Here is a 22615-nt window from a genome sequence, read left to right as displayed (position 1 = left end):
TGGGCAATGTACTCTAGGTGACCCTGCTTGAGCAGGGAGGTTGGACTAGATGATCTCCAGAGGTCCCTTCCAACCTAAACGATTCTGTGATTCTGTGATTCTGTGAAAATGTATGGATTTCTTAACAGGTTTTTGATAGCCTTGATTTATCCTTTTGTAATTATCATGAAAAATGGAAGTAACAGCAATAAGAGTTAATGAGCATTTCATTGCTTGTGACAGTTTATTTCAATTAACATCGTTGCTATTTCCTTCTCCAAGTGCGGAAAATGTTCTGGAAAGCTTCTGTGGTAACACATGGAGCCAAGCTTGAGTTCTGCATAACTGGCTGAGAATAGCAGACACAACTTGACCTTTACAAGAAGGGAATATGTTATTCTTAAAGCAGCCTTCAACTCCGCTAGCTCTGCTGCATAAATTTTTGTTTCTTCAGAAGATTTTTCCACCAAAGAAACCTCTGTAAGTGGGTCTCTGAAATGCAAAAATCACGTGCCGCACTCATTTCTACAGTCTTTTCCAAAAGGGTTGTCCTGACATAACAGGATCACAGAAGGTTCCTTCCCTCTGAACATCTGTCCTTCCCTCCTTCTTTCCTTCCTTCGCTCCTTCCTTCTGTCTTTCCATCTGTCTTCCTATCCTTTCCAGATTCCTCTGTCCATGTTGGGAATAAGGAAACATGGTAGAATTCAAGTGATAAATAAGTACAGAAGTGATGTAACAAATCTGATTCTCAGAGGGTTGATGAGACTTGTATCATGAGTGCTGGTAGCTGACAATTGCTCATGTTAGCTTAACAGCACTAGTGTCAGAAGAGTGCTTCTCCTTGTGATAGATGAATCCATGAATCTGAGCATGAAAATCAATGTGTAAATACAGTCAGCCTAATCATGCAATTGTGGAGCTGTAAGGGATTTAATACTGCACATAAAAAATTCCAGCAGAGGCTGAGTTATATGCAACACTGATATCAGAAAGGCTTTTGAAAGAAAGATCTAGCTCTATATATTACTTCATCCTCTTCCTCTATTTTTTTATTTACATTTGTTTTCATGGTCTGTGCTCATTATTCTGATTAAATAATGTTCTTTCTTGTTTCTTTATTAAAACAGATGGTAGATTTCTCAGCACAGCAATATTCAGTGCCTTATGAATTCTAGAGTGACTGAGGTCAGTAGAAGCTTTGCAGGACTTGTTATAACCATTTAACAGAATAATAAAGTACACCACGGGATGCTAAGGCTATTATTATTTTGACTGTTGTTATTATTTACTTGGCATCAGACCTCTCTAGGTAGAGTATGAGAAAGAAATTTGACAAAGTGTACCCAAATGCTCTCCTGAACTAAATAAATGCTTTCCCTCAGGTCAGGCAGCATAAACTGTGCTAATGAACTCTTTCCTCCCAAAATACCCAGAGATGTCTTAACATGTTTCTCTAACTTCTCTAAAAGCAGCACTGTAGTGAGAGATCAAATTTGTTTTCTCAAGCTAATGATTAATGTTATTATCTATTTTCATCAGGACAGCATTCAATCTGCCTCCTTTCTCTGTCTGAAATAGAAAAGTCCTAATTTACCCACTTATTTATATCATTGACATTTTTGTTACAAATTCACTGTTGCCTGGAATAATTTCATTAGCACTTCATGAACTCAAATTATTATCATACAAACAAACACGATATAGATTAGTTTTATAAAATTATCACAGTGGTTTACTTTATCCAAAACAGAACACATCTTTATGTAAGTCTGTTAATCCACAATATTGCTATAGCCTCAAGACATGCTGAAGTTTTGGTCACTGCATTTCAAAAAGGTCATATAACTATTTAGAAAGAGTACAGAGAATGGTTGCAAAGACAAAAGAGGTGTGGATTCTATGTGAAGAGAAAATATTTAAAAAAAAGAGGACTTTGAAAAAGACAGTAGAGTCTATAAAATCAAGAAAGCTGTTGATAAAGTGAACGTAATGCATAGCTAAATTGTGGTTTTCTTTGCCACAGGATATTCTGGAGGCCAAAAGTGCAAACGAGTTTTTAACGGTATTCAGAGCTTTAAAGTGGATCTGCCTAAACCTTTTTTTTTCTTATAATGACTATCCCAAAAAGATCAAGGGGACTTATAATCTCAAAAGGCAAATTTTATTTGAACAAACTAGACTAGTTATCTTCTGTAAAACTTAAAGTGAGTACAAAAGTGACTAGAAGAGATAGAGTAGAACTAAAAAGAAATTTATAAGCGCACTTTCCCCTATTTGTTGTGTCCTTGCAGAGCAATTATTTGCTTCCAAAAGATTGCCCTTGGAGTGATTGGAGGGTTTTGTTTCTTCTTCTTCTTCTTTTTTTTTTTTGAAAGCTCTGTCCTCCAAGCAAGCCTGCAGCTGTTTGCTTGGATCCAACAACTTTTAAGCGAACTTCAGGGCTCAGCTCACAAATTCCCGTAGGGTTTGCACAGCCCAGATTTCTAGATTTAATTAATCAGCTCCTGTTCTCATGAAATCAAAGGTTCTGTGTAACTAACTGTGAAGTATTGTAAAGGCTGCAGAAGAAATAAGCCCCTAAAACCTTGTCTGTGACTTTGGTAGATGCTCCCCAGGTCTGCTCCTCACGACTCCTCCTTCATGCACCTCTTTCTTCCTAGCACTACCCTGTTAAATGTGAAGCTGCATCCAAGTAGCCAGATGTACACATGTACAAATGCAACCAAATTAAACCAGTGTCTAGTGTAGACACTAGAAATGCCATGCTAAGATGAATTTAAGGAATGCCAGAAGAATACATTATATTGCAGAAGTCAATGATGATAAATCCAGGTAAATCCTGTTTTAAGACAGGAGTTAATTCAAAGGGCAAAGTGATTGGCAAAAGATGAGAAAAAGCCCTGAGTAAATTTCCAGTTATTTACTTTTGTCTTATGACTGAGTTGTATGGATCAGAGAATATCAGAAACTGACATCAAAAATATATGTGCCTGTAATGAGGCTAATCAGAATTACATTTAATTTAAATGAGTATTTCACACTTTGTTCTAACATTTAGTAACTCTTTTTTTCTTATTTCCTGTAGTAATTTTCCATTTTAGCTATGGAGAAGGGATCTATCCGTATGAGCCTTGGGATGGTTTATCTCTGAATAGTGCAGCTGAGCCCTGATTGCATTATCTATGATTATGATAAAAACAGAATTTCCCCTTGCCAAGGCATTTCCATATTTCAAAAATGTTTTCATGCTAAATTGATACAAAATGTTGATGTTTCCTGGAGAACAGACATTCCTAACAACTTATATTACAAAACATTGACTAACAATGTTGTTAATTACTATCTTTTTCAATTTGTCTTCATAATCCCAAGCAGCATACAAATCACCTGTACATCTACATTATTAAATATACAGCTGTAACAGACTAATTAATGTAAATATAATCTGAAAGTCAAAACACAATGAAATATATTGATGTTTCAGAACCTAATATTTTCAGGTGCAAAGCTGGAAACCTATGGACAGGAATATTTTGATTTAGATAAAAATGTATTATCAAATTAAAGAACATTCCCACCCAATTCTTATGTCGAGAACTTCTGAAAAATGTGATTGTGTTAAAAGAATTGAAACATTTTCACTTTAAAGAAAAGTCATTAAAAAGTGCTATTTTATCAAAGATAGTTCAATTTTAATCCTTTGGAAAAGTGTTGGTGTCCTGAAAAGACAGAATGAGAAAAACACCTTCATGCTGTGTCCTCCGTGGTCTAGGATACTGTCATCTGGTGTAGAAAATCCCCTTTATCAGGCAAGGAAAGTATCAACTAAAAATTGGATCAGGCACATTTGAGAGGGCTGAGTCCAGCAGAAGGCAGCACTCACCTGGTTTCCCTGACTCTCCAGCACCTCTCCCTAACCAAAGCTTCTGATTTCAGGTAAAAAATGAAAGTCATCCACCCATTCTCTCTAGACTAGCAGTGTTAGTGTATATTCACAGAGCTTTCATTAGCCGCATTTTAGTTTTCCAACGGAACTATATCGTAAACCTAGTACTGGGTTAGAGTACAACCATACCTAAACAATTTATGTTCAAACACTTTTACAGGCTTAAATCATGCTTGAAATGCTATTAGCATACTGCTGTATGTCTGTAAACCCCATAGCTTTTATCTGTATCTATATCTCTGAAGAGAATTGAACAATTTCTACAAGTAGATTTCATGGGATCCATTCCTAGTATTTAGACGCATAACTTTTGCTTAAGTTTAAGTTGGCTAATGAACTGATCATTCTCAAGCAAGGACACAGTGTTCATGCTGTAGAAAGAGTTAGGAACTTTTTAAAGAAATCCTCAAGTGGAGACCCTGTCTGCCTAAATAAGATGTAGCTCAAACCTGTTTTTGAAAATTCCCAAGGTGAAGGTTGCGTGGCATCCTCACATTGTGATTGCAGGGTTTCACTCTTTGTATCCTTAGAAATTTTTCTTACTATCCAGCTTGAATCTTTACTGACTCAGTCTAAATCCACTAAGTTAAACAAGGGCAAATAGTTGCCGTTCTTTCTGTGACAGCCTTTAACCTATTTCAAATTTATTCTCATGTCCTCAGTCATCTTTTCCTTTGCACGCTTAACAATACCAATTATTCAGATTTCTCCTCATAGCCATATTTTCTAAATATCTGATCAGTCACTGTCACTGCATTCCTCAGGACTGTTACAACTGGTCCATATCTTTTTCTGAAGTTCAGAATACTTTATGGGGCCTTATTGCTGGACCTTTTTATATGGAGTGCACTGGAAGGATAACTCTATGTTTCTTGCAGCCTATACTTTTATTCAAACTTCCAATCTGCTGCTTGAATGGAGAGCCAGACATATGTTTTTTTAGCATTATTGATTGATTTTTCTCAAGTTCTGAAAGTAATAGCCTTAAATACACTTGCAGCATTCATCCTAAAAAAACCCAAAGCCATATAAAAGATGCTGATGTTTTCCTGACAAGTGTAATTCATGAGGAGCAGCAGTGTGACGACTGGAAATTTTCCCAGCCAAAATGATTGCAATGACAACCTCACTATATGGGCTGCACTGACTGAACAGCTGTTTTTACATTTACTCTTTATATATGCACAGCTGGCAAGCACCATCTTTAGGAAAGACAGATGGGTGTCTGTTTGTTTGGGGGGGGAGATAACATATCACGTAACCTCTGTCATCTACTGAGAATATACATTGCAATAAATATTAGATATAATGTTTCAAATTACTGAAGAAAAAGAATTTTATCACTGTATGTGGGTTACAGCTTGAGACGTTGGCCACTGTTGCGGTTCTGCAAGACTTGCTCAAACATTATTAATACAGGCAGACTGAGAGTACAAATAACACAGAAATAGCTCTGATGGCACAGGCAAAAAGGGTGATGAAAGTTAGGATACGAACTGACAAGAGCATCAGCTTCTTTTCTGGAATCACCTCAGTGCAAGACCTTACCTCATGGTGCTCCACATGACTCTCGTGAAGAGTGAGTTGCACTGAGTTTCGCAGAAGGTAACCTGTGAGTCATAAGCCAGTGGCATGCACATACGCCATCCCTACAGAAAGCTAGCGTGCTAAGTGTATTCCCTAGTGTAGCCTACAGAAAAAACCAATTCAGCGAGATGAAGTGATTTAATCTACAAGAGTGACCACAACTGTTTTGATATATGTTATTCTCATAGTGGAATGTTTTCTTTCTTCTTAAGCGGTAAGCTCTTTGCAGCAGGTACAGTCAATGGTAAATGATGGCTGCCATTCCTGCGCTGCAGGTGCTATCACCATGCAAATAATTTATGACCTTTTCCATAACTTTAGCAATAAGATCATGCAAAACCTATCTGCCGGCAAACCCACAGTTCCACAGGTCTTCTAGAAATACAGTGCTTCTGAAAGGTTAGCAAGACTATCTCTTTTTGCCTGGCTGTTCTCTTAGCAAGGCAAAAAAACTTTCATGGTTCCTTCTCATTTTATTTAATGCACATGGTGAAAACTTACGAGGTCACAGGGATTTATGCTAGCAGATTTGGCAACTTTTTAATATTTACTTAAGCTGTAAAATATAATTTGAATTTTGAAAGTATTTGTCATTGTATCTAAGATGGATAAAGGTATGTTTATTATAGCTGTATTTGCTATGTGTGATTTACATTGTTATATGTTGACTTTTCATTTCTTCAAATGTCACGGTTGCATTTTTGTCTTTCTAACTTCCTCGAAGTATAGAAAGTTAAATATTTTTTCCACACTGATGGCAATCAAATCTTATTACAAAGTCTTAGGGTCAAATTGCCATCCTTATCAAGCGATAACTTATTTTTTGAGTATACTCCATGATGCCTTCTATTGTGCCAAGTAGTATTATTCAGCACACCCAAAAGCCTCATTACATAGTCCATACGGAAGACCTGTTTGTACTGCACTAAACCAGTGGGCTGGGGTGTGACTATAAGCAGAACTTACTCTTTTTCTTCTTTCCCTCCCACTTCAGTACATATTCTTCTCTTAGGCAGCTCTTGCATACGCTGAAGATTGCGTCTGCAAGTTCTGAACAAGAGCCTCAAAGGCAGCTTCTTGGTGCTTGTAAAGGATGGTACAAACATAGCCGAGGGCTTATTCTTTCTCCAATGAGCATGATTATCAACAACAAAATTGTTTTGGACTAATTCTTTGTCCAATCTGATGTTATAGCTGGTAACTTTTTTATTCAATCCTCAGGCTTTAGTTCTTAGATCCTGAGTGGGGGGTTTTTGTTTGTTTGTTTGTTTTAGCATATCACAGAAGATACTTTTGTTGATTTAGACATCATTTTGCTTGAATAGGTCACTAAAATAAATAATCTCAATGGCACTCATTTCCAAATTCTCATCACTGTTAAACATTCTTAGTTTCTTTGCAACAGCTACAAGCTTTATCAGCAGTAGTTTTTTACTGACTTCCAAATCACTGATGAAAGTATTGAATGTCACAGCCTTTCACGCAAAGGGATCTGGTGAAACTCACACATCTCCTTTGTGCAGGGAGTCACTGCCCAGATGCACAATCTTTGCAGGAGAGCATCATATACAGGGCAGAACACATGTACCATTCACAAAGTCTCCCTGCCTCCTCATGAATAGACTGTGAAATTCCTTTGGGTGTCTAGACAGTGTTATGTACAGTAATATTCCTTATTTCTGCATCTCTAAACTTTGGGTAAGAAGACCATCTCTTACTAGGTGTATATATCATGAGCTGCAAGAGTTCAGTCTCTTCGGACACAATAATCACTGCTGCAATACTACTAATTAGTAATTAAGCAGTTGACTATATAGGAAGGAAAGCCGCATAAGGAATTTATTTGTGGGAGATCTGATCACCAATAAGCTATCTTTTTTAGACCATTTAGACAGTATGTGGGTTAGAAGTCCATAATTAACCACTTAAAGGCATATTTTCAAAATTACCAAAAACCTGTAGTGTCCACAGAAGTCAGAGAAATATCTGAGTTTTCAGTGCTTCTGATGATGAGAACTTTTTATGTAGCTGTATAAGTACAAATTTAGGTGCCTCTGAGGTTTTAAAATTTTGGCTGCTGTTCAGCCAAAATCAATCAAAAACTAATCAAAAACAAAGAGAGCATGAAAGCAAGCCAGATATTCACAGTATAATGGGCTAAGAGTTTTAAGGAACAGAGCTGCTCTTACAAACCTGCTCTTTTGCACATGGGGTCTGATCCCCTAGCATGCAGCTAAAATGCTTGGAATAATATTAGCATTAATAAGATGCATTGCTTAGAGAAAGAAGAAAGGAAATCTTTATTTGCAGTTTTGTTGCCTTGCAGTCTCTGGTGTGGGCTGAGGTAACATTTGAGAAACATCTATCCTGGAAAAAAAAAAAAAGTGTAGCACCGAAGGCATCTAATGGCAAGGTTGAGAAGTCAAATGACAGCTGCTTGAGAAGCCAAACAGCAAGGGAGTTTGGGAGTTTGAACAGCAGATGCACAGCAAGGCAATAGGGCTCATCTGAGAGAGCACCTGTCATTTTTCATGCACCTAGTTAATTTTTGAACTACAATATTTGTGTATGCAGGGGGATGTGAAGAGGCGAAACCGAAGACACAAACCCGAGGGGGTGAGGTCGTAGTCTTTGTATTAGGGACTATCAGCATAGTTCCCCTGGTGAAATCCTTAGTGTAATCAAATGAAGCAGCTGTTTGCACTGTTGGATCTATTCAGACTGGGAAACAAGGGGTAAACACTTCTAATGCAAATATCAGCCTTGCCTCTCTACACTTGCACTGCTGCAATGATTCTGTTCTCTAGGCACTTATGGCGGCAATTGGTGTAGAAAATCTCCAGGGCAAACAAGGGTTTAATTAGTAATCACTTATTTTCCTCAATAAGTAGAGGAGGAAGCTCAGCTGAAAAGTTTGAATTTGAATTTATCCTTTTTGAGCTCAAAAAAAGTGGTTTATTCAATTGTTTTGTTAATATTTCTTGTATATCTGTATGTAAAATTTTAGGATAATACTGTGTTTTTCACAGCTTTGATTCAAAAAAAAAAAAGAAATAGAAATGTGAAGCAGTACAGATCATTAGAATATGTTGCCTTATTGAAAAATCCAGCAATTGAAAATTTTAATGACTTTTCACACTAAATGTAAATAATCCCTGAAGAGAAGTTGGCTTTGCTATGAAAGCTTTTTTCACAAGCTCATAAAAATGGAAGATTGTATCTGGCACATTACAGAAAATTCTTTTATTCCTCAAAGCCCTGAGCATTGAGGCATTATAATATAGAAAAATATGTGTGTATATACGCTCAAACACACACATGCAAACTTAAGTCTACAAGTTCATAGTATAAAGGAGCAGTGTATATGTAATTTATTCGTACTCGGTTCATTCCATGTTTGAGTATGTCATACTTTGACAAATTTTCTGTACTACCTATATAAACACTAACCTATTAAAACTTAAGGCTTTCTGTGACATGTCCATTTTGTTATACACGTTTTAATGGACAGATAAATTAGATGCAGAGAAATCACAATGGTTGATTGTTGCAGCTACGACTTAGTGATAAAGTGACAATCCTTTTTTGTTTTCCTACAGCACTAGCCACTAGGTTTTCCCTCTTCAGAACCCGATCCTGTGCTCAATGAAGGCAATGAAAATATTTCCATTTTGTTCAAGTGAGTATTAGATGCAGCTATACTTTTCTAGTATCTCTGTTTATCCCAGTTTAATTCAGCATTAGGAGTTAAAAGCTGTATGATGCTCTCATAGTTTCTTAAGTCTTTAGTTTAATTTGAATTGTTTTTCCTAGTGAACTTGATAAATATACTCTCTGAAAAATGTAACCAAATAGCTAATTAACCATAAAGAGACATGACAGAATGCATGAAGTTGTATAAATCTAGACTTAGAAATATGCTAAAATTTTTCTCTCTATATATCACTTCATCTTGTCAGAGCTTCTTTTCTTTTAATTGTTTTTTTGTGGTGTTTAAAGATATGTGTAAATATGACATTTACCTGTTTTTCCCCAGGGGTACCTATTTCTCTCTCCAGTTCCACTTCATTTTATGGTAACTTTTAGTACAATATAATGAGTATTATAGCAAAATAGCGAAGTTCAAGATCTCATAGCAATACTATTTTGGGTATATGACTATTAGGCAAATAGTTTTCTGTCACACAGTTGTGGGAGCTATCTAAAAATGTAGCAACAGATTACATTCCTTCTGTTCTTGAGTGGGTTGAAATTTCTAGCGAGTGACTCCTAAACCTCTCTTTGTCAAAAACCAAATAATGTGGAAAGCAGAGTTCTTTTCCATAAAACATCTTTAAGACTATTCTCTAAATAATCTTCATGACAGCTATTTGAAGTAGCTGACTAAGCTTTCTTATCCCCATTTTATACATACAGAAACAGTTTAAATTACTTTCAGATGTTAAGCCAGATTTGACTGTAGATGTTTCTCTTTCTTGCTCCCATTCCCACAAACATTTTGCAAAGTGGTATGGATTTTGATCACTTTTTCTGTGGAATCTGGTTTGAAGTATTATGGAACTGTAATGGAAGTGGTAGACTCTTTCAAGCAAATTTCTAGGATAAGTGTAATGTTATGATATTACCGTTTAGAACATTTACTTTGTGTGATTGAGGAGTCTCAGATCTTGAAAGCAGACTGGCTTGGATAGAAGGAGCACGTGATATTCTCTCACTGATATTCCTGAACAAGGGCTTTTTTCTTATATCCGATTGCTATTCTAATTATGTGTTTGCAGAGATTAGGTATGCTTCCTGTCAAAAGCTGAAAGTACATCAGGGTTCAACAGCTTAGTAGCTGTACAGCACTATGTACAAATAAATACTGTTACTAATATGCAAAATGTGAAGTAGTATAAACCATAAAGGTTTTAAAAATGTATCTTAGCAGGCAGGAGTTGGCTGGAAGGGCAAATCAATGGCTTCCTACAATGTTAGGTGATGGAGGCAAGGCAGGGAAACCAAAGCAGAACTCCAGTGAAGAGTGATGGGGGCTTCCAGTCTAGTCCACCAATGCTGTCCTTCTAACGTGCAGTTCATAATGGGTTGAAAACAGATCGGGTGAATTGCAATAGTTTTTTTTTTTTTTTTTTTCCTGAAGAGTAGGAGACATGATTGGCTGGCTTAGATGGAGACATCTACAATGTCAATGGCAAAAGCTGAGAGGAATTCTGCTCTATTGGTTTAGAAATCAGAGTACTACATGAGGCAGGATGCTTCATGAAAACTGAGACACAAGCCTCCCAGTCTAATGTAGGACAGCCCAAGGGTTATGTTCTGAAATGCATCTCTGCTGACTGGATGATCCCTCAGCCCCTTCCCTCTTCAACCTCTTCCACTCCATTGCCGTCCATGACACTCTCAGGCCCTCTTTTTGCTTCTTCTGTCATTTTTTCACATTATATAGGTGTTCCGATTATCTGTGTTTCCATTACCTCCTTCGTATCAGGCTACCCTCTCTCTCCTTACATAATTTTTACATGACAAAATTAGCATCATCCTGATAAATCCTGACTTACTTGCAAATCAGTCTTATTTTTTATGGTTGTGTGTTATGGCCCATCTTTATCATTTATCCATCTTTTCTATTTAAAACAGAAGTTTAGGAAGTCTAGAAATTCTTTTCAATTCTTTTCTTTTTAAGATTTAAAGATTTGAAGATTAAGATTTTAAGGTATTTATTTTAGGGGAGAAATTTTTTTCTGTGAAAGTTTTGTGTCTGTGTTTCAGGATCTTTTGTTTGGTTGTTCTGGGGAATGAAAAATGAGAAAAAATTAAAAGATCCCCAAACAGGTCTAGTACATAAAGAACTTCCTGGAGATTCAGGAGACCCAAGTGAGCTGCATCAGCAGTAAGTTGTTGGCTGTCCTCAATACTGTTTACTGAAATTATCCAAACCTGTATCATTAATTAAAGATTCATTAGACCATGAAATCACCTTATATCCCAGTGGAATAGTTAAGTTATCTAGAATGGCAGACTGGATAAAATTCCTATCCTAAAGAAAAAAATTTCCACACTTAATTAGTATTACAACCAGACTACTTGCTGTTCTGAGAAGAGTACTCTCTCTTTATATATTTTACCAGAAATTCCATCCTGGACCAAAGAATCAGTTTCAATTAATCAACACTTTCCAATGAAAAATCCCCCAAAGGATATTTAAAAACCATGATAAGCTCATAGTGTTAGTGATTGGCCTGTCTTAATCATTTTCAGAAGTGTATTACAGAATATTTAATACAGATGAGAATAATTAACATATGAAGCAATAGATGAAGCTCATGTATGCTATAGATATGATATGAATGCAGTAGGAATTGTATCCAAACTCAGAATTTAACATTACTATTAGAATTAATTTCATGCCTTTTATAATCTTTCATACGCCTATTTTAGGATGGGATGAAAATTGCCCTTTGGAGGTGCCAGTCTGTCACTGGTGACAGAAAAGGAAAATTAGATGACTAGCTTAAATATGGCCAATTACTTCTAGATGAATTCCACCTTACATAAATATCTGAGAAATGCTTAAAAGAAAACAAACAAAATAAGAATAGACCTGCAAAATAGGAACTTTATTAAAGAAAAAGCACAAGAACATACAATGTCCTTGTGAAGGGTTCTTAAAGTTATATCGGAAAGATAGTTAAACTACAGTGAAATACATGCTAGCTAGTTCCTAGCTGCTGTATCTGTAGACACAGATTCTTTTCTGTACCACTTTCATCACAACAATGAAATAGGCAACCTGTACAAATTCTCATCCAAAGACAGCATGAATAGGGAAGTTTATGGCACAAAAAGTGAATGTGGTCAATAGGAAGAGGAACCTGCCTTTGCAATCAATAAGAGATCTTGAGACTATCTGAAATCTAATAACTCCTCCTGCATTGTCACTGACCAGAATAACAGGGTCAGTGCTGGGCAGAGTATGACTCCTTCCTTCAGTGCGGGTTACGCGGATCATAATACTTATATCATCCTGTTTCTGTGGATCATCTAAAAGGATCAATGTGACCATCTGTTTGGTTTCACCTATAAAAGGTCCTTGGGGGGGGAAAAGCAGTTATCAAAGCTATCTCAAATACAATAGATTTTTCAGAAATGCTTTAATCATCCTGCTTGGTAGAAAATGCTTTTAACATATGAAAATGATCAGTCATTTATCTTTTTGTCAGCTGAGCGTACACTACTGAATACTATTATGTAAATATATATCATTACAGAACAACTGTTAAATGTACCATGTAAATTATAACAAAAAGCCCTCAAACGGGAAATAATTAACTTCTCGGTGCTCTTAGCACCTTGTCCACTTAATATTTGCTGAAACTTTCTAACTCTGTAAAGAAAAATCTTCCCCTGTGACATCGGATAACCGGATGTGGTACCCTCTTGTATTAACTTTTTATTTTCCTCTTCCATATGTATAAAAATGTATGAACATGTATACACATGCATATACCCAGTGGTCAGAATGAAGTGTTATGTGCTATTCTATGTACTGGCATGTATGGCAGTGAAATTATGAAATAATAGGACAGCAGCTCCTTTTCCCCCTTTTCTGATACATCTAAATATCATAGAATTACTGGACCGTAGGGTCATCTAGGCTGCAAGGGACCTCAGGAGGTCTCCAGTACAACCTTTTGCTCAGAACAGGATCAGCTCTGGGGTCAGACCAGGTTGCTCAGGGCTTTATCCGGTTGGCTCCTGAAAGTGTCCAAGGATGCAGACTGCATAGTCTGCTCAGGCAGCCTGCTCCAGTGCTTGACTGTCATCCTGGAGAAAGCCAATGTCACTGCAGTCTTCCAAAAGGGCAAGAAGGAGGAGCCAGGGAAACTACAGGCCTGTCAGCCTCACCTCCATCCCAGGAAAGGTGACGGAACAGCTCCTCCTGGAGGTCCTCACTAAGCACGTGGAGGACAAGATGGGGATCAGGAGTAGTCAGCATGGATTCACCAAAGGGAAATCATGCTTGACCAATGTGATAGCCTTCTCTGATGGAATGAGTGGCTGGGTAGATGAGGGCAGAGCAGTGGATGTTGTCTCCCTGGACTTCAGCAAGGCTTTGGACACTGTCTCCCATCACATCCTCCTAGGTAAGCTCAGGAAGTGTGGGCTAGATGAGTGGACGGTGAGGTGGCTTGAGAACTGGCTGGATGGCCGAGCGCAGAGGGTTGTGGTGAATGGCGCAGAGTCAAGTTGGAGGCCTGTGGCTAGCGGTGTTCCCCAGGGGTCAGTCCTGGGTCCAGTCTTGTTCAATGTATTCATCAATGACCTGGAGGAAGGGGCAGAGTGCACCCTCAGCAAGTTTGCTGATGATACTAAACTGGGGGGGGAGGCTAACACACCAGAAGGCTGTGCTGCCATTCAGAGGGACCTGGACAGGCTGGAGAGGTGGGCGGAGAGGAACCTCATGAAGTTCAACCAAGGCAAGTGCAAGGTCCTGCACCTAGGCAGGAATAATCCCATGCACCAGTACAGGCTGGGGACTGACCTGTTGGAAAGTAGCTCTGCCGAGAAGGACCTGGGAGTGCTGGTGGACAACAAGTTAAACATGAGCCAGCAGTGTGCCCTTGTGGCCAAGAAGGCCAATGGTCTCCTGGGGTGCATTAGGCAGAGTGTTGCCAGCAGGACGAGGGAGGTGATCCTGCCCCTCTACTCAGCCCTGGGGAGGCCTCACCTGGAGTACTGTGTCCAATTCTGGGCTGTGCAGTACAAGAGAGACTTGGCAGTACTGGAGAGAGTCCAGTGCAGGGCTACCAAGATGATGAGGGGACTGGAGCACCTCTCCTATGAAGACAGGCTGAGGGAGCTGGGCCTATTCATTCTGGAGAAGACAAGACGGAGAGGCGATCTCATCAATGCGTACAAGTATCTGAAGGGGGGGTGTTAGGAGGATGAGGCCAGCCTCTTCTCCGTGGTTCCCAGTGACAGGACAAGAGGCAATGGGCACAAACTGAACCCTAGGAAGTTTAGTCTGAACAAGAGGAAAAACTTCTTTCCTGTGAGGGTGACAGAGCATTGGAACATGTTGCCCAGAGAGGTTGCGGAGTGCCCTTCGCTGGAGATATTCAAAACCGTCTGGATGTGATCCTGGGCAATGTGCTCTAGGTGACGCTGCTTGAGCAGGGGGGTTGAACTAGATGATCTCCAGAGGTCCCTTCCAATCTAAATGATTCTGTGATTCTATAGAGTGTTTTTTCTTATATCCAGCTGAACATCTCCTATCTCAAGTTGTCCTATTGTCCTTTCACCACAATATCCATTCCATATGTTTGTTTCTGAAGTTCTATTCTATTATCACTTACATTGGTGCACAGAATATTCTTCATGGCTAATAATATACATCTGTATAGCTTACCTACACATATTCCTTACTACTTTTGTTATTTTAATTTCATTTAAATTTCTTTGTTCAACTCTTCTTATGAAATAAAAATGAATCTTTAAGGAACTTTAAGGACTCAGTAAAAATGTATACAGGTTCCACCAAATGTAAATTACTGTCTCAAGCGCCCCTCATGGTGGAGGATATGACTGCTGCACAATGCCTCAGGCTTAAGTGGCCTTTGTCATACTGTAAGTTTATATTATGAAGTTATTTGTGTTTGTACACTAGCAAGAAGATACCATACTTCAGTAACTCAGCCAGTTGTGAAGAGGGAAAAACAGTCATTTCAAAGATCTATCTGAAAGGAACTGAAAAAAAATCCACAGCCACTTTGTGTTTCATCTAGGTCTCAAACCGGTAAAATTATCTATTACCGTGGTGGTAATCTTTATTTATATCAATGTAAATGATGGGAAAACCAAAGCTCTACAGTTTTTTACCATGTATAACATTGCCTCAAGGAATTAGTTTTACCATTAGATATGGAGATATACTATCAAAAGGGATTGATCAAGACAACAGGAAAGTAATCTGCAAAGTAATGCAATGTAATTGAGGAAGCATCCTCGGCCTGCTGGATGGCAGTGTGCACTCCAGGAGTCGTAGCTTAGAAATAGATGATTCCCCACATTTGAAGGTTAGGAAATTGCTACATTTTTCTAGCTCTCTCTATCCTTCCCTACTCTGATAAACCAGAAATAAATACCTTGACACCATTTCAGCACGCACCATAAGCTCACCATCACCAGTGTGACCTGAGGTCTGTCCCATTGCTTTCAGACCAACGCTCAAATATTCTTCAGCTTCCTGATAGAAACCGTTCTTGCTTGTACGCTGAACATCACACACATTTCCTTTCTTTGGTATGATAACTCAAGGTCTTTTGAGGGATCTTGTGCATGCCCTGTAGGGATGAATGTACATTAGCATTCTATTCTGGATGAAGTGTGCACTTTTGAAGTAAATAGTTACTACACTTTGCTTCACATTGGGGAGCAGTCTTGGAGCACCCAAAATGGATTTTTTTTGCGATAAGGCACAATCAGATGATTTACAGCCAATGTTCTCCAGCCACTAACAGAAGCTCATTCAACCACACCAGACTATACTGAAATGACCCCTCTGAATTGCCTGTGGTGTGGATGTCAGGGTCAACACCAGCTCTTTCATACTGTAGATTCATTCCTCCATTCCTTTTGGGCAGCCCTACCTGCTAATGCAAACACAGCCTGGGTTTGCTGAGATGCTTGTCAGGTTAGCTTGTAGAAGAGACATAAAAGATTTCTTATCAGCATTATGCAGCCTCAAATGTTGATCTAGGACCAAAAAAGAGAATATTTTTTTCACATATTTCCCACGTGCTTTACTTGAATTTTTCTTGTAGCCCCACTATCCTGGGCTTTTGGTTCCTCAGTCTAATTCTACTCCAGTAAGCTAAACAGTGCTGGGCTCATGGCCCAGGCATTATAATTTGATACTCGAGACTATTAAATTGTTAAAATGGTCCCTGGTACAGTTTTCGTTTGGGCCAGCTGGTGTTCCTCCAAATAATTCTTCAGCACAGTTTGCGAGCCAGGCAGAACCAGGGACCCTTCCCAAAAGGCACCAGGAACAAAGCCACCCGGGTGCCTGAGGTGGCTAAAAGGTGTTGAATAGTATCTATCTGTGCAGCCAGACTATGCAGCTTACCTCAAACCAAGGAAGCAGCCCTGCTGCCGTTAAATCACTGTATAGCCCATGTCAGATAAGATACAGGCAAAGAGTAGGCTGGAAGCAGGAGGCACAGAAAAATGTGTTTGTTTGCTTAGGCACTGAGTCACCTGCATGTGCAATGAATGGCATGCTGCTGAGGCTTTCACGCCTTCATGGCAGCACAGGAATTTTTGTGCAGGAGGTGTATCATGGGACCTTGGCTCCCAGTCTTGCTCTTCTGAGGCGGCTACAATGCTGGTCCCAGAACCGCTGCAGAATATCTACAGCAGACCAAATCTTCCCTGCCATTATAGTAAATGAAGAAGCCATCTCAATTAGTCAGAACACTTTCTGTGATATTCAGTAGGTCTCTAAATTCATTAGAGAATGGACTGAACAAAAGTTCCTGGCCCTTTAAGTGCTATTCAAGAACTGCAAATCATCCAGCCACTGTCGAAAATTCATCTTTTCTGAAGTGTTTTTAGAATAATTTAGTTGTAGCCTTGTGTGGAGGGCAAATTAGGTTATTTATAGCATGGGCAGCAGCTGATAATATAAATTTGGAATTATTTGGTCTCAGAGTTCAGCTTTCTTTTCCCAGATCCTGCTAGCTGTGCTAGCTGCCAAAGAGGAATAGGCAAGAGATGTCACACTGTGATGGAATGATTTTTTCACTAGATATTTTTCGTGCATCAACCCACAGATGTAATCAGTGCTCTCCCCTCTTCCCTAGTCTTCAGCCACAATGCAAACAGGAATCTTATATTGGATACTGATTTCTTTTATTGCACTGTTCATCCTAGTAGGCAAGAGGCACTGTCTTTTTGATTATATGATTTAATAAAGCACGTTTAAAGAAAATATATTTTTATAATTATTTGCAGTAGAGATGCTCAGATTAAAGTATGAGTGGAAAATGTGGGAGGAAGTTTAATTTGCTGAGCCAACCAGTTATGCTGCACAACACAAGGATCAAAACAGGGAATTTGCAATCTTAAAGACCCAACCTGTGAGTTCAAATTACAGTCAAGGTACAAAAATGGGAGACAGAATCATGAAAAATTATAGATATGATAATTACATTCTCCTGACAATTATATTTACTAGTAAATTTATTTTCAAGGAGCTGAAGTAAAGGGAAGATGAAACTATATTGTACCATTATGATTACTATTGTCCAAATGTTATCATATTTGTCAATTCTGTTTAATCTGACTGACCTTCTGTAGAGGAATGAGTTTGTTCCATGTCAATAACCTAAAGCTGATAATGTGACTTTCTTTAACAGCCTTATATTATGAAGTCAAGATTAATCCTGGAAACCTATATCTGAGCTCTTTCATTCCATTAGTAAGAAGTCTAATCATATTTGTGTGAAGAATTGCTCAGGTGGGATACGTGTAAGCTCACTTTAGCCATCTAAATGTCAACCATAGTGTCATAGGATAATTTAGGCTGGAAGGAAGCTCTGGAGTCCCAGTCCAACCTCCCCAACCTCCTGCTCAGAGGAGGTCTAATGATATCAGATTGCTCAGGTCTTTATGCAGTTGAATCTTGACCACCTCCAAGGGGAGGTTCCCCAACCTCTCCGGGCAACCTGTGTTAATATTTGACCCCCTCATAGTAATTTTTTTTTCCTTATATCTAATCAGAATTTCCTGAGTTCCGGATAGTCTCTGTTGCCTCTTGTCCTGCTGCTGTGCACCTCTGAGAAGAGTCTGGCTCTGTCCTCTCTGTATGCACCTATTGGTAGCTGTAGATAGCAAAAGGTCTCCCCTGCCTTCTCTTTCTCCAGCTGAACAAACCCAACTCTGAGCCTCTCCCTGGATGCTGTGTGCTTGAGCCCCTGACTGGCTTGGTGGTCTCCGTTGGACATGCTCCAGTATGTCAATATGTTTCTTGTAATGAGGATCCCAAAAAAGCACACAGTATGCCTGATGCAGTATTACAAGTACTGATTAGAGGGGAAGGATCGCTTCCTAGACCTATTGGATGCACTCTTGCTAATGCAGTCTAGGATGCAGCCAGTCACCTTTGCCATGAGGCCGCATTGCCGGCTCACATTCAAATTGTCCAACAGGATCCTCAGGTCTTTTTCTGCAAAGTTGCTTCCCAGATAGTTGGCCCCCAACCTGTCCAGGTGCACGGGGTTTTATTCCATCTCAGATGCAAGGCTTCTCATTTTCTCTTGTTGATCCTATTGAAGTTCTTGTCAGCATTTCTCCAGCCTGTCCAAGTCCCTCTGCATGGCAGCCCTGCCCTCCAGTGTACTGACCACTCCCGCCTCCATCTGCAAACATACTGAGAGTGCCTTCTGTGCCATTACCCAGGTTGCTAATGGAGACATTCAACAGTAATGGTCTTGTCTAGTTGGAATTTGAATTCTCTCTCCATATGAAGGAAAGAGCTGTTGCTCTGAAAAGTTCATTCATTACATCCCAAGCCTTCACCTAAAGCTGTATCTAAGAATGGAGCCAGGTTAATTTCTAGGGTGGAGTGACTGAATACAGAGACTTCCTTTAGGCAGTGTTAACATTACTTCAATCTGGAGTGGATGCATATGAGACCAGTGGACTTAAATTGGATTCATGCTGCTTTAACTGACAGAAATCTTCCTTTGTGACTTCTCGGTGGGGAGATCCTTCAGGCATTGTATGATTGATGGCCATTTTTCTGGTAAAAACATTATGAAAATTAAACCAATGGTTTACAGCTCTTTTATCGTTAGTCCATTCAAGACATATACAAATCATTTGTAATGATTTACTCAGTTAATTGGATGTGGTAGTTAGAATATAGTATGTAGTACATGGGAGTTTTCTTTTAATCTGAATGAGCAATTTATATTAGTGAGATTACAGCTGACTTTCAACTACCAGGAAAAAAAAATCCTCTGAGTAAATCTCCTTCTGTATATGCCAAGCCATGTATTTGGACTGGAATTAGTGTCTCCTAGATATCCATACAGAAAGACTGTTTTAATCCGTTGCTGACAGATGGTGGGCCAGTCATTGGTCCACTTTGCTGTCATGTCTCTATAGTTTGTTTTTAATCTAGTCAATTGTGTTTGCCAGGATAGCTCTCAAATCTGCTCCCAGACCCTGACATTTTGAAACAATCAACCTGGTTTATAAGAGAAATGCATTTAGATGAATTAATGAAATGGCTTCCATGAAGAAACATTTTCTGAGATTTGCTTACTGAGAAATTCAGAATGGAAAATATTATTGCTGTCAAAAACTGCAGTAGATGAACAGTTTTGAGATTCAGAATGCTGAGCAGGGATAAAAATCAGAAAGAAGTTTTTTTTTTTTTTCTTCACCTGTAGCAAAAGAAGAAGAAAAGGTCACTTGCCAAAAGGAAAGCTGAAATAGAATTAGTTTTAAAATTATAAGATTAAAGAGTGTTTCCTTGAAGAGAGGGTTATTATGAAGTGTTTAAAGAAAGAGAAGAGATTAAAACATATGGGAGATCTAATCTCAGCAAAGATAAACTCTGTATCCTATAGGTTATAAGGGGTTCTGTGAGCTTTGTTTGCCAGTAGGGTTTCATAAAACACAAAAGGCTGAAATCTTAGTTTCAGATATGATTTTTTTCTCATGTGCAGAAGTAGCTCACCTCTTTTTCATTTAGAATAGGTGAAAATGGAGCAAAGCTGCTGAACAGAAGAAAGAGAAATTACTTAGAGAAATTTCTCAAACACAAGTTGGACATTTTTTGATGTCTAGGTCGGATTCTGCTGTCATTTCAGTTGGTGTAAATCCTCAGTATGGGTAGCTAAATGTTCTCCTTTGCTATTTACAGAGGAGTTTGTGTGACTATTTGCATTGCTTTTTAATAAAAGAAAGTACTTATCATATGCAAATCCGGCATTTCATGGTAAACAATGTACCCTCTGAACTACAGGGCACCACACCTCCTGCTCTGTGTTGTCAAATGGCTTTCAAAACACATGGCAAGGTTTTCTATAATATTCAAGTGTATTAACCCTTAAATTCCCATTTTAATTTTTTTTTCTTTCTCAGTATTATTTTACTTCTTAAATTTACTAGCAAAAAGAAAGGAAAGAAATTTTAAGTAAAGGAAGGGAAAAGTCCTGCCATAGTGCTTTGCTGTGCTGCTAAAACATGTCCTTTTTCTCCAAGCTGCTCTCTGTGCAGTCAGCCCCAGCCTGGAGGGTTACATAAGGTCACTGTATCTCAAATTCCGGACTTTATATTTGCCGCTCTCGCAGTGCTTGAGGTTCATGTCAGCCTATTTCTCCAGCCTGACATGGTCCCTTGGAATAGCAGATCTGCCCTCCAGGATATTGACTTCTTCACCCCAGTTTCCGAGGTTACCTTCTGTCCCATTGCCTCAGTCACTAATGAAGACATTAAACAGTATCAGCCCCAGCGCTGACCCTGAGGGATGGCACTACCAACTGGCCACCAGCTGGACTTCGAACTGCTGACCCTGCATTTCCATCTGCGCATTTCAGCTTCGCAATGCAGTGACAATACAGTCTGTGCCCTGGGATAGCAAGCATCTTGCGTTTGTTTAGTTTTGGCTCCTCAGTCTTTTCCTTTCTTCCCCTGAAAACAATTTGCTTATGCTAATTCTTTTTTGTTGTCTGTCAAACCCTCCTCACCTTTGGACTGATAGCCTAATGTCCAGCAACATTACGTTTCTGCTCTGCAACTGTTTTTGTTTGGTTATAGGGTTGTCTGTTTTTTGTTTTTTTTTTTTTAATAGGTTTTTCTAAGCTGTCTTGTAGCCAGTTTGGGCTTTCTAAAACCCTAGATCAGCACAGTGACATTTACATATATTCATGTTCCTTTTTCATCTTTTCTTTTCTTCTTCTTTTCATAGCATCTTGAGCTTTTGGACATATTTTCTGCTGAGGGAAATTTTTTATTTTCAATGCCATTTTTGAAACATGGTAGATACAGATTTGTGACTTTGGCATGCGTGACTGTCGGTGCAGTTCTTCACTTGTGGGGATGTGTACAGAAACGAGGGACTGGCATGATTTCCAGAAATGCAAATGCACTTATTTCACTGTTTAATTCCATATCTCTCCCTCTGCAGTCATGTATATTTCATAACTGCTACATGTAGATGTTATGTAGTGCAATCCCCTTCAGGAAGAAAAAATGTCCTTGAAATACTAGCTACTACCTTTGGGCTTTATGCAGTGCTTCTTAGTCATTTGTTAGCTAGTGAAAATTCCCATTAAAATTAAATTTATGTATAGCAGTATGTCAGTTAGATTGAGGTACTTGCCTGTTTCACCTCTAACCCTATGACTGTCTGTTTTTCAGACTGAAAAGGTAACCCTGTAGTCCAAGTAGTCATATATCATCTTCTTCTGTCTGAAGAAATATTGCAGTGATACCCTTGACATGAACTAAAGTAGCTTAATTCCCACTTAAATGTTCTTCAGGAAAATTTTCAAGATACTCATTAAACCTATTTTTCATTGAGAGATCTTTTCAATCCCAAGTGGCATAGGAAGAGTTTCAGAAAAGAATGTGTAATATCTGCCAGCAAAGGACAAAACATGCATTTCATGATCTCTGAAGACTTACACAGTGTGAAACTGTGATGTGCAGAGATGAAAAGTAAAGGAGCTTGCGACTGCCTGACGTACAAGTTTTACAGCTGCATGTTACTTATCACCCACTGTTCAGAGCACAGCAGCTGGCTAGCGCAGTGGTATTGAGCCAAGTTTTCTATCTCTTTTTAAGAAGAGGGCTATGTGGTTTATTTCCCCTTGCCCTCTTCCTCTCAAGCCACCTCTTTTTGTACTATAAACCAGTTTCAGAGTAGTTTATTTTTTAGAATGGCAATGGTAGTTTTTGTTGTGGGATTTTTTCTGCGGTGAGGCAACAGTTCCATAGGCTGGAAGAGAGCCTGGAAGTTGGGAATGCCCCATCCTCCACCGTGCAAGAAGGGAGAATGTTGTTTTAGCTGTCAATAATCTAGAC

The 22615-nt window shown here is 38.8% G+C and overlaps 1 long non-coding RNA gene across 1 annotated transcript in view; it reads left to right on the top strand.

The window, feature by feature from the left end:
• The window catches only part of LOC104151918 (uncharacterized), a 65907-nt gene that overhangs the window by 5157 nt on the left and 38135 nt on the right, over window positions 1–22615 (top strand). The window contains exon 2 of the long non-coding RNA XR_695885.2: window positions 9115–9194. This is a non-coding gene — a long non-coding RNA (uncharacterized lncRNA). The remainder of the gene's footprint in view (window positions 1–9114; window positions 9195–22615) is intronic.

This window comes from Struthio camelus, chromosome 3 (genome assembly GCF_040807025.1).
Source record: "Struthio camelus isolate bStrCam1 chromosome 3, bStrCam1.hap1, whole genome shotgun sequence".
In the NCBI taxonomy this organism is placed as follows: Eukaryota; Metazoa; Chordata; class Aves; order Struthioniformes; family Struthionidae; genus Struthio; species Struthio camelus.
The sequence above is the reverse complement of the archived record's forward strand: the minus strand, read 5'-3'. Positions and strand labels throughout refer to the sequence as shown.